Raw genomic sequence first — 11,811 nt, forward strand, 5'->3', positions numbered from 1 at the left:
ATTTTTATTTTCCTATAAGCCAAAGGCTGCCTGGGTTCCTGCTCTTTGAGGGACTCTGGGGAGAGAGGGATTGCTGAGCCTCATTTTAATACTCCTTTTCCCTGACACAGAACACTCAGCTACCACCTGGTTTATTCTGCGGTGTTGTATCAACCCTCAAAAAGCCAACTCCAGAGTCTCCAGCTATAAGCCAAAGTGCTTTCAAAAGAACCAGGAGGGAGGTGCCTGGCCGGCTCAGTCGGTGGAGCATGCGACCCTTGATCTCGAGGTTGTAAGTTCAAGCCCCATGTTGGGTGTAGATATTACTCAAAAGTAAAATTTGAAACAAAAATAACAACAAAAGACACAGAAAAACGTAAAACAGGAGGTTCATACCTGGGAGGCCTGTCTCAGACCAGCCACGCATATGGCATATTGGAAGCTCAGCCATCATCCTGCCATGATTTTTTAGTAAATTGAAAGCCTAAAATGCCTTCCTTCTTGATAAAATCACCATAACCACCAAGGTCGGCAGTGGGAGACAACCTGGTGAGGAGGTCCCTAAAACTTAGAGTTTCCCTTGGCCTGTGTTAAACTGGGGAAGCCACCTCTCTGCCTGGACTGACTCCTGCCCCGGCCTACAATGCTGTCCCCAAGGCCTAATTCCTCCGTTAAGGCTCCTAGAATCTTAGAGACATGACTTCTCAAACCTCAGTAGCTCATTTCTCCAAAGCTGCCTGGTCTTTGTTCAAGTTTTATTTATTTAACCCACCAAGTTCTGGTGACTCTTTTGACTTTGCTGCCAAATAGTGTCTCAAGACGAAACATGATCTAGTCTCTAGTCCACATGAACGCCACCAAGCTGACCTGTCCCTCCTCTGGAGGTGACATAGCTTAGTGGTGAAGAGTGTCGACTCTGATAGTAGCTACACTCGGGGTCAAATATTGGCTCTTTGTGGCCTTGGGTGAAGTTATTTAACATCTCTGTGCTTCCATTTCGATGATGGTGGTGATGGTGACCATAGCGGCCTACGTCTGCCCCCTAGCGGTGTGTGTGTAATGAAGGAGGTCATGGACATAACCCGCGGTACACATTCAGTTCTTTCTATGGAGGTGACATTTCCCTGGGGAGCATCGGCCCTTTTTCCTAGAGACCTGCTGGGTGGGGCTTGTGCATTCCGGGGACCTTTCAGCTGAAGGTGACACAGTCATAGGTGGGTGCTATGGGCTCCTCCGCTGGGCTCAGGCCAAATATCACTGGTTCCAAGAAGATGGCCAAGACAATGGCCCTCCCAGAACGTGCAAGTCTGGCCTTGGGCCATTCACCACGTGGACAGCGTGCCAAGCACTGAGTGACCCACCACTCTTCAGTCAGGGGGTTTCTTTTGGTGCATATCGATTGCTGCTTGATGTCACAGGGCTTTCAGTACAGGATGGACACGGGCGAGGAGCCCACACCGCTGCCATCCACCCTCCTCTGTGAAAGGCACCTTGACCCCAGAAAGTGTTTCCGCAGAACGGGCCCGAGCCCAGTCTCCGGGAAACCTAATCCGGGCTCAGCCAGGCTTTTGGTAAATCTCTGATCTAAGGATCTGGCAAATCCATTAAGAACAGCGTCCACGAGGTGACGGGCCAGGCAGATGCAGGGCTCGCCGACTCACGGTCGTTAGAAGGGCCGGTGTGCACGGGGCTTTCACACACCCAGTGTCAGTCTTGGAAACATCCCAGGCTTTGGGCAGAGTTTAGAGAAGACACAACCGTCCGTGGAGTTTCAAATCTACAAAAAGCTTTGAGGTCATCTGCGCCAACCTCTTTGCTGTGCAAATAAAGAGAGGGAAGAGCAGAGGGGGCAAGGTGACTGAGCCAGCTAGAGGCGGTGTGGGGCCAAGCCCTGGGGCCTCCCTCCTGCACATCACACTGTACTGAGCAGGGCAGGCCTGTGCCCGGCTGGGGGGACAACTGTCCCACACGTCCACGTGAACACTGGGCTGCTTCGTCCCTTCGCCCACACCCCTGTCCCCGTGGGGCGGTAGGGCCGTCCCCACTGTTCTCCTGCGCCAGCTTTCAGCTGCCCCAAGGAACTCTCGGCACAGAGGCAGATCCCAGACTGGGGATATCTCAGGCAAGCATTCTTCAACGCTGAGGATGAGTCAACCCAGGCTGCTCGAGCATTCCCTGGCCTGTCCCGCTTTTCCCAGAATCCCCGAAAGTGCTGGAACTTGGTTTGGATGGAACTTGCAAGATTGATCCCTTGTTTTAATCCATCAAAATTGTTAAGCACTGACTACTTTCCTGGCACCGGACTGGCCTATGCCACTTGAGCTCCGGGGCTGTCCCTAGTGCCATGAGGAGGGGAGAGAGGAGGTGGCATTTGCACATTCAGTTCCCCTGAGAGCTTCCTGGGGTGGAGGTGGGCACCTGACGAGGCTGGCTGTGCCTGCGGTTTGTCGTGGGGTCCCTCTGGGTGGCAGGGCACTGACGGGAGGTGCCTTTCGGGTGATGTGGCCCGTAGAAGCATGTTTCCTCAGACACACATCTGCTCCACCACATAAAAACAGCATCTTTGCTGACTTACTTAGCGTCCATTAAGTTCATATTCAAATGAACAGGCAGGAGAGGTGAGGGGAGGGGTTGCGACACCCACAGGAGTTGGGAGAGACATTTAAAACGTATGAAGATCTGTGTACCAGATGTTTGCTTCACCCCAAGAAAAGAAAATAATTAAGACAGAACAAAACACTGCCACCAAACACTGTGACTGAGAGCGGGAAGGGCAAGTCTGGGTCTCGGCGTCTTGCCTCCTCGGGGGCCAGGCCGGTCTGTCTCCTGGGGGGCTCTAGGCAGTCACGAGTGCCAGCTCTTTGGATGATGTGGTCGGGTCTGAGGCCATCGGCACACACACAACAGACCCTCCAAACTCTCCAAAGGCTCAGGAGGCGCTTGCACACGGAGGGTCGCCAACACTTGGGCCCTTCAGAAGGCTGGGCGGGCGGAGCCCCGGTTTCCTGGGTGGACAGAGCAAGGGGGGCCCCAGTCACCAGGCCAGGGCTCCTGCCTGCCCTTCATCGGTGCCCAGGGAGCACCGAGCACCCCCAGACAGGCCTGGGTGTCTCCTCGGCCGGAGCAAGTAGGCGGGCGCTGCCCCGTCGGCCGGGGAGTGGTGGTCTGCAGGCCGCAGGCCTGGCTGCAGGCTCGGCCCCGGCACCACTCGGCCCACGACGGCCTGCTTCACCGCTCTCCAGGTCTCCCGGATGTGGGTGATTCTGCTGGGTTGCCGGGATGCGCTTCTACGCCTTTCTGAAGCTTTTGTGATAACTGGCACTTCTCACTGAGTAGTGCAGATGGCCCGCTCTCTCACGCCAGGGTGAGCTCTTCCACACGTGTGCATGGACCTCATGTCCCCTGGAAAATCAGCCCCTTTGCTCCCTGACAGAGAAGCAGAGGACCGTGCTCTGCCTCAGGCCCCATAGGCTTTAATGCACAGTGTGTACAAACTTGGGCAGTAGGGTAGCTGCGAGAACAGGTACCAAGGTCTCCCTCCCTGAGGTTCTTTCGGTTTTACAACTGCTCTGTGCCCCCCTCCTGCCCCAGAGCATTTGCATCTGTAACCCTGCTGTCTGGGATGCATTCAGCACACATGTGCCCAGCTTCACTTAGGCGCCAGGCACTCTGTCTCCAAGGCATTGAGTGAGCAACACTCCGTGTCATGGTGGGGCGCAGAGAATGGCAGTGAGGTATGGTCTGTGTCTTCTTCATCTCTAGTACCCCATCTGTCAGAGCATCATGGTGAGGACACCTGAGCAGTGGTTCTCAGGGTCCATCAGCAAAGAAACCCACAGGGACGCAGAGGTGGAGAGAGAAATGGAAATTCAACTTCTCTCTTTCCCAGTATTCATCAGAGCATGGTCTTCTTTTTTTTTTTTAATTTTTAATTTTAAAAACCTAATTGTTTTTTTTTTAAAGATTTTATTTATTTATTCATGAGAGACACACACAGAGAGAGAAGCAGAGACACAGGCAGAGGGAGAAGTAGGCTCCCTGCAGGGAGCCCGACGTGGGACTCGATCCCGGGTCTCCAGGTCACACCCTGGGCCGAAGGCAGGGGCCAAACCACTGGGCCACCCAGGGATCCCCAGAGCATGGTCTTTTAAACCATGATCCGTTATCAGAAATACGTCTCACATTACAATCCAGCACGCACAATAGTCATGTAAGTGTAGATCTGTGACTATATGTACTGCTGGCAACATTTTGTAAGATACAACCTTTGTTATGTGTGGTAGAGCCTGATGTATTTCTTATTCTATCCTATCTTATTCTATCCTGTGTTTTCCAAAATACTGTTCATAAATTTTGCATCCCACTAATGGATGGCAAATGTCAGCTTGGGAAACACCAAGGTAGGGAAAGGAAGGTAGCATGGCGTGTGGCAGGAAGAAGTTGCAATCCAATCTTATTTTAAATGCATTCAAGACATCCTCTACTTAGAGTCTTCTATAAATCAAATCAACCTCCTCTTAATTTGCATTGATGAAGTCTCAACCTTCTGCTTTGGGCTTTGCTTAAAGCAAAGTATGGCCTGCCAGCCAAATCCAGCCCTCTGCCTGTTTCTGTAGGCCTGTGAGCTAAGATGATTTTAAATGGAAAAAAAAATCAAAATAAGAATAATTTCACAACATATGAGAAGTATATGAAATTCAAATCTCAGTGTCTCTAATTATTGGCTCACAGCCACACTCGTTCGTTTGCATGTCGTCGGAGGCTGCTTTTACACTGCGGTGGCAGACCTGGGCATGGCCTGCAAAGCCCGAAATCTTTGCTATGGGGCCCTTTACAGAACCGCTTTGTCGACCTTGGGCTTAAAGCATGGCATGTCTCATGCCAGGAATGGGGTGACCCCAAAAGAAATGGTTTTGCTGCTCTGGGGCCTCTAAAAGACCAGCTGGCTGAGAACATCTGGCTCTGCTGCGGTCTCCCTCTCTGAGCCCTCTCTCTGGCCAGTAGGAGCATCAGGCTGGCGTGGTGGACAAACCTGCACCACATGACAGCCTGGGCAGCAACCATCTGGCAGCTGCTGGGAGACTCCTGACTCTCAGGCACTGCAAGGCCTGGCCTGGGGGCGGGGGCTGGGCTGGGGCTCAGAGAGAGCGGCCTTTGAAAAATTAGCCGGCACCGGACTCTGACTTCTCCACTTGACCTTTCTCTTCCCTCTTGTCTTGCTTGCAACACTCTTCTTGAGTCTCTTCTCTTTTACTTTGAGCTTATGTGACTTCTAGGTCACACCTTCCTAACAAAGTAGGTGGCAGAGTCAATTTTATGAAATATTCATAAATGCCTCCCCACCCCACCCCCGCCCCGTCCCCTGTCATTAAAAACAACAACAACAACAACAAAAAACAATCCTCCTGGCCTCAAACTCCCTGCCACCCCCAGGGACCGGACTGTTCTGTGTTCTTGTCTCAAGAGAGTTGGGGGTGGGAGGACAGAGACTTTTACTTCAGGATGGGGAGGCATTGAAAACTCTCAGCTGTTTCAGGGGAACAGTAAGGGACAGAGCAAGGCTCCCCCACCCCTGTTCTCTGGTGCGAAATAGAGTGGGATGCTGCGTGCTGAGCAAACAGGAGGCTGAGGACCCTGAAGACCCAGGGTCTGGCACTGGGGCTTGTCAGCAGAAGGCCCCCGTGGCCTTAAGCCTTCACGGAAGCCAGTGCCGCTCAGGGCCACCGGCTGGCCTTCGTTCATCTTGGTGGGAATGTCTTCAGCGGCCGACACATCCCTACACTGCATGACACCATCCTGGCCTCCAGTGGGGCTCTGAGTCCATCCACCCTATGCTAAGAACTCACTGCCCCGATCTGATTTAGCCCCAGACAGAGAAGGAGTTGGGGACTGGACATTCAGGGGGCCAGAGTCAACCTGAGAGTCCTGTCCTGCCTGGGAAATTCTTGGTGTTTTGAGGGAACTGCATGTTCTAGGGCTTCACAGCTCCCCTGGCTAGATTTGGGGTACCTGTGTGCTCACATGAGTTTGTGTGTCTGTGAGGGGATGTGGTGGGATTTGGGATCTGGTGGAGGGTGAGAATGAATGGATGGAAGGACAAGTAGCTGGACTTATGTCAGGGATGAGTAGAAATGACACTTTCCCACTGTACCGGGGCCGTCTGCTGGGCCTGGAGCTGCTCAGCCCAAAGCCCATTGCTCTGGCTTCAGGACAGAGTCCCTGCTTTTTCTGCCTTATTCTTAATTTTGGTTCTTCCCAAAGAAGAGGTTGAATTTCCTTATCTCACCACTTCTCCGCCCCCACTCGCGATAACTTTTTCCAATTGGAGAGGCAGAGAGGCTTCTCCAGCCCGGCTCGGCTAACGGACAGTAGGCAAACTTCCTTCCTCATCTGCCAGTTTGAAAGCTTGACCTGCATTTCACAGAAGTCTGCTTGAGTTCAATTACAGTAGATCGCCTGATCTCATTTATTTTCTCCTGTAAACTTGAAGTTAGGACAGCTTTAATTTGAAATGGAAATTTATGCAAATGCTATGTAAATTAGGTCATTCCCAGATTAACTGGGGGAAAAAATCTGGTCGCCTTAGCAGGCACCATCTGTTCCCTCCTCATTCTTTCCATATCTGTACCCCACCCCCCCTTTCCCAATCCACTTTGAAACTTGTTTTCCTGGGGCTGAAAAAAGAGACCTTGCAAGAGAAGGAAACAAATCAGCCAGCGTTTTCCAGGTGGGCTGCCCTCACGTCCATTCCTGCCCTGTGGGAGGAAGCGCAGGTGAGAGCTACGCAGAGGTTTCGGGGTACCTGCCGGATCCCGGCACTTCCTTTAAGAAGAGAGACCCTGGGGCGCTGTGCTGGCCCTGCTTGTTCTGAGCTGAAGAAGCCTGGAGTCTTGGAGTACATGTGTGCCACGTCCCCCTCTTCCTCTCTTTCTTCCTGGCCTCTGCTTCCCTTGAGATTGATTCTTCTGTCCCCCTCTTTGTCTTTGCCCGAAGCCTTGGTCACGGTTGACCACACATGCTGAAGGGCGAGGCGGAGGCAAAGACCACGACCCCCGCTCGAAGCCTTTTGCCAGGGAATCAAAGTCCAGCAGGTATTAAGTAAATCATAAACCGCAGACTTGTAGAACTAGAACTCTGGAGATCTCTCCATCTAGTTGATTGCCACGTGGGGTCCATGACACCTGTGGAGGGACTCCAGGATCCTGGGAATCCCCTGAATTGCAAAATGCACTTTTCAGAGGAAATCTCCAAGGCTTCACTCTGGGAGGTCTGTGTTCTAGGAAAAAAAAAAAAGGGGGCAAAGAACTTCTGATCCAACCGGACCTCCGCCCAAGGCCAGACTTGGCAGGCAGCGTGGGCCAAATGTGCATTTTCCTGGGCGCCCTGGAGCCCCGGATCTGTATGCCCCGTCCTCTCTGGTGAGGGAACCCAGAGAGTGCCCTGAACCTCCAGGTGTGTGTGTGTTGGGGGGGACACCAGCGTTCCCTGCGAGAATCCAGAGCTTTTGTGAGCATCTGCAAACTCACAGGCACACTCCCCATGTCCTTGGACCCAACAGACAGCAAACCTTGCCCGTCCTGGACTGTTGCTTTTCAAGGGTGCCCGGATGCAGCTTTGATAAAGAAAACATCATGGCACTTAGTGGGGCTACTGAATTCACAGCCCCTTTCATCAGCATCTAGTTCTCACCCACTGCATGCTCTGTATGAGTCTCATATAGGATTAGTCTCACATGTATTAGGTTCCTTATAAGTCCATTATCATGGGGTGGTGGGGGGTGTAGATCAGATATTTTGAGCTAACTGGGAAACTATATTCAAAGTGGTCGGAACCACGGTCTGTGGCCAGAGAGGAGGAGTGGAGGAGTCTGGTAAGCGCAGGGTGGGCAGGGGATGGCCCCGGCTGGGGCGGGGGAGTGGGGCGCTGTGGGCAGCAGCCGAGCATTGAAGACAGAAGTGAGACCCGGCCTGGAACCGCTCAGGTGAGGCCACAGACAGAGTCGAGGCTCCCTCCTCGCTCTTCTGGCAGGAAAGATGCAAATGTTTAATCCAGCATCTTATTAAAAAAACGAAACAAAATAAAAAACCCCCAACCCACCTGAACCCTGATACTCCTCTATTTGCTACTGGTGTTTTAAAATACCAGTTGATGGGGATCCCTGGGTGGCTCAGCGGTTTGGTGCCGCCTTCAGCCCAGGGTGGGATCCTGGGGGCCCGGGATCGAGTCCCTGCATGGAGCCTGCTTCTCCCTCTGCCTGTGTCTCTGCCTCTCTCTCTCTCTCTCTCTCTATCATAAATAAATAAATCTTAAAAAAAAAAACAACAACAACAGTTGAACGCCACAGTAACCAGTGTCACTCGTGGAAGGCCGACCGCCCCCTCCTTCCCGAGAGCAGGGCGAGAACCCCAGCACCGCCCTCAGGTGCTCAGCCCTGCAGGTGCGCCTGGTGGCTCCCCGGGGGAGCCTCTCAAACCCAGCTGGGACCAGAAAGGAGAGGCTGAGGCCTGGCTTTCCCATCAGGGCCTCCGCTTGGCTTCTCCTCACTTCACCGGCGGAGCGTGTCCTCTGGGAGAAGGCCCGGGCCCGGGCTGCCGAGGATTCACGTGGCTTCCTCCGTCAGGCCCAGGCCGGTGTCCGTGGCGCCTGCCCGGTGCTGGCCAGACCCCCGAGCCTCAGGCCGCCGGGTCCCTCCGGGGAACCACGGCCTGCCACCGCCCTGCTCGGGAGGCGGGTGAGGGCCCGGCCGCTGCTGGCGAGTTTGCCCCTTGGTGCCACTGCACACGGGCTTCCAGTGCCAGCCCAGACCCGACTGGGGCTCCTTTGTCCCCCGTGGCCTGGGCTGACCAGCCCGGCCTGGAGCGCTGCCCTGGGAGGACGCAGGCTACCACTGCATCACAAAGCGCTGCTTTGTGGCCTTGACAGGAGGGCTTGTCATTAGCTGTGACATGGTCCCTGGCAGATCCTGGCATGTGGTAAGCAGACAGCTCAGTGCTGGTCACAGAATCTCGAGTACCGCCACTCCCCCCTCCCACCCCCGCTGGGTGCAGCATCTAAGCTGTCCAGCTTGCATGGCCTCTACCTCCCCGCGGATCCCTATGGGCTCAAATTTGCTGGCACCTTTGTGCTGAGCCAAGGTGGGGAGGCGGGGGACATGGGAGCAGTGGTCTGTGCCCAGCACCCTCTGTTGCACGGGTTGGCGACCGTGGCCCCGTTAAGCTCGTGCAGAGCCCTTCCTGGCGTCAGGACGTGCTGCCCAGCCCGCCCATCCCTGCCCAGGTCCCTAAGCGGCAGCAGCTTCCTGAGGGTGGGACATCCAAGCAGGAAAGAAAATGGAAAAGCCACACGCAGGCAACCGCAAGCCATGAAAGATTCATCATTTCAGCTACGTGAAGTTTAAGACTCTCGGTTTATCACAGGTCCTTGAAGGAATTTGAAAAGATAAGCCACAAACTGGGAAAAGATCTGTGCAACACGGAGGTGGCAAAGGATCGGACTGGAGAACAGATGAGGGCTCAGGGGCCTGCAGGCGGGACGGAGGGAGGACGAGGCCAGCGGTTCGATGCGAGAATGGGCGTAAATGATACAGTTGCTTCACAGAAGAGCCACATGCGCCAGTAGGAAGCTTGGCGGGTCGGGGAAGCCCCATCCCAGGCCACGAGGAGCCACGTGTCCCCCAGCGCAGCGTTCTGGGCCCTCCCTGCCTAGGGAGCTCTTCTGGGATGGTTTTCAGTGATCCTGGGCCTCCCCCCACCCCAAGCCTGGCCTGTGGGGCTCTGCTGAGCCTCTGTCCTGGCCCCAAGCACCCTCCCACCCAGACCCTGAGGGGTACCCTGCGCTCCCCCCCCAACCCCCACTGACAGGGCCGTCCCTTGGCTCTCCTCTCAGGTTTCAGCCTGGCCAAAGGGGCTGCAGGGACATCTGTCCAAACAGAAACCCAGTCGGCTTCACCTCAAAGCCCCTGAGGGAACTCAGGGCAGACAGCCTGTGATGAGGGGCATCTGCTGACAATTAGCACCTTCTGGACCAAGTCCAGGTGGAAGAGGGGCTCCCCCAACTGACCCCCAATCCTCTCTCCTCCTCGTGGGCAGCGAGGTCGTGCCACCTGGGTCAAGGACGTGGAGCAGATGGGGCCGGCCAGGAGGAGGCCCACCGCACAGGCGGCTCCCGCGGTCTGCCCACCCACAAGCTTGCTTGCACTTTCCCCTCGGGGCTTACCTGCTTTGGGAACCTTTAAAAACGAAACAGGTGGCTGAAAGAATATCCTGAAATGACTGAGCTCACACTTGAAATGTGCACTAGAGGCAGCTTATCCCACAGGGGATTTCTGCACGATTACGGGTCCAACAAATAAACACTAAGCAGTGGGGTTGGGGCACCGCTTCCAGACTTGCTGCCCTTGGGTGCTGGTGAGACACGGTCAAACAGGTGTGACTTGAGGTGGTGCTGTGGTCACCTTCTGCTTTCCTTGCTGCTTTCCTCATGGCTCCCTTTCCCCTCCTCAGCTCCCACCCGCTGTGGATGCCAGGCCAGCTTAGGGCACCACGACTGCCATGGTCACTATGAGAACAGCAGGCAGGGGAGAGAGCGGTGCCCCTGGAGAGGCATGAGAGCTGGGCACCCTCTCCCCGTCCCTTGCTCTGTGCATCTCTTCCCTCTGGCTCTTCCTGAGTTTTATCCTTTTATAATAAATTGGTGATGCAGGAGGCAGCTCAGAGGATGTCAGCTCAAGTTCAACACCGGGAATAGAGCCCCAGCGACCGTCCGCTCTGGCAAGCCTCGTACAGAGCAACACCGCACAGCAGCGCTGAAAGAGGACGTAGTAGGGACAGTGACAGAGTCAACATCCAGGGGTGAAGAGGAAGTAGCAAGACCTTCAGCCTCAAGCAGAAAGAACAAAGAATCTAGAACCTGACGACTTCACTGGATGCAAGTATCTTTACCAGCTGGATCTCAACAGAGCAAACAGGCGGCAAATCGTCTCCTGATTCTGATTCCAACTGCAAATGTTTCTAAATAGATCATGAGTTCTTCTGTCTAATAATCATGATTTTAAAAAAATAAAAGCCAAGTAAAAAACCCCCAAACCAGAAAACAAAACCACCAGGCAGGGCAGGTCTTTGATCTGCAATCAAAGGGAGCAATGGCTCCCCTGGATCATCTTTGTCAGCTGTATTCCTTTTTTTTTTTTTTTTAAGATTTTATTTATTTATTCATGAGAGACACAGAGAGGCAGAGACCTAGGCAGAGGGAGAAGCAGGCTCCCTGGGGGAAGCCTGATGAGGGACTTGATCCCAAGACCCCGGGATCACACCATTGAGCCACCCGGGTGTCCTGTCAGCTGCATTCCCAAAAGGAATTTAACTTCTTTCTTTCATTCTCTCTCTTTTCTTTCTTTCAGGCAACAAATCGAGCTTTCATTTTGCACCAGCTGGTCTAGGCACCGAGGATGCATAGGCGAGCAGTGGCAAATCCCTGCCCTCGTGGAAATGCCGTTCTAGGGGGAAAGACGGTTCATAAAGTGAAAGGTGAAGCCTACGACGTGTAACGTGATGAGCAGCTCTGGGAACAGCTTCTATTTGCACAACAGCTGTGAAAAGAGTGACCTTCGTTGACCTTTGTGTGACAATGAACGAGGACTGAGCAATCACCATAGCAGGCACTGCATTCCTGTGACTCAGGCATATTATCTTATTTAAATTGCTTAACAACCCATGTGGCAGGTGCTATTATTATTTGTTGTTGTTAAGATTATTTATTTGTTTGAGAGAGAGAGAGTGGGGGGTGGGCGGGCAGAGGGAGAGGGAGAAGCAGACTCTCCGCTGAGCAGGAAGC

Source organism: Vulpes vulpes, chromosome 5 (assembly GCF_048418805.1).
Source record: "Vulpes vulpes isolate BD-2025 chromosome 5, VulVul3, whole genome shotgun sequence".
Lineage (NCBI taxonomy): Eukaryota > Metazoa > Chordata > Mammalia > Carnivora > Canidae > Vulpes > Vulpes vulpes.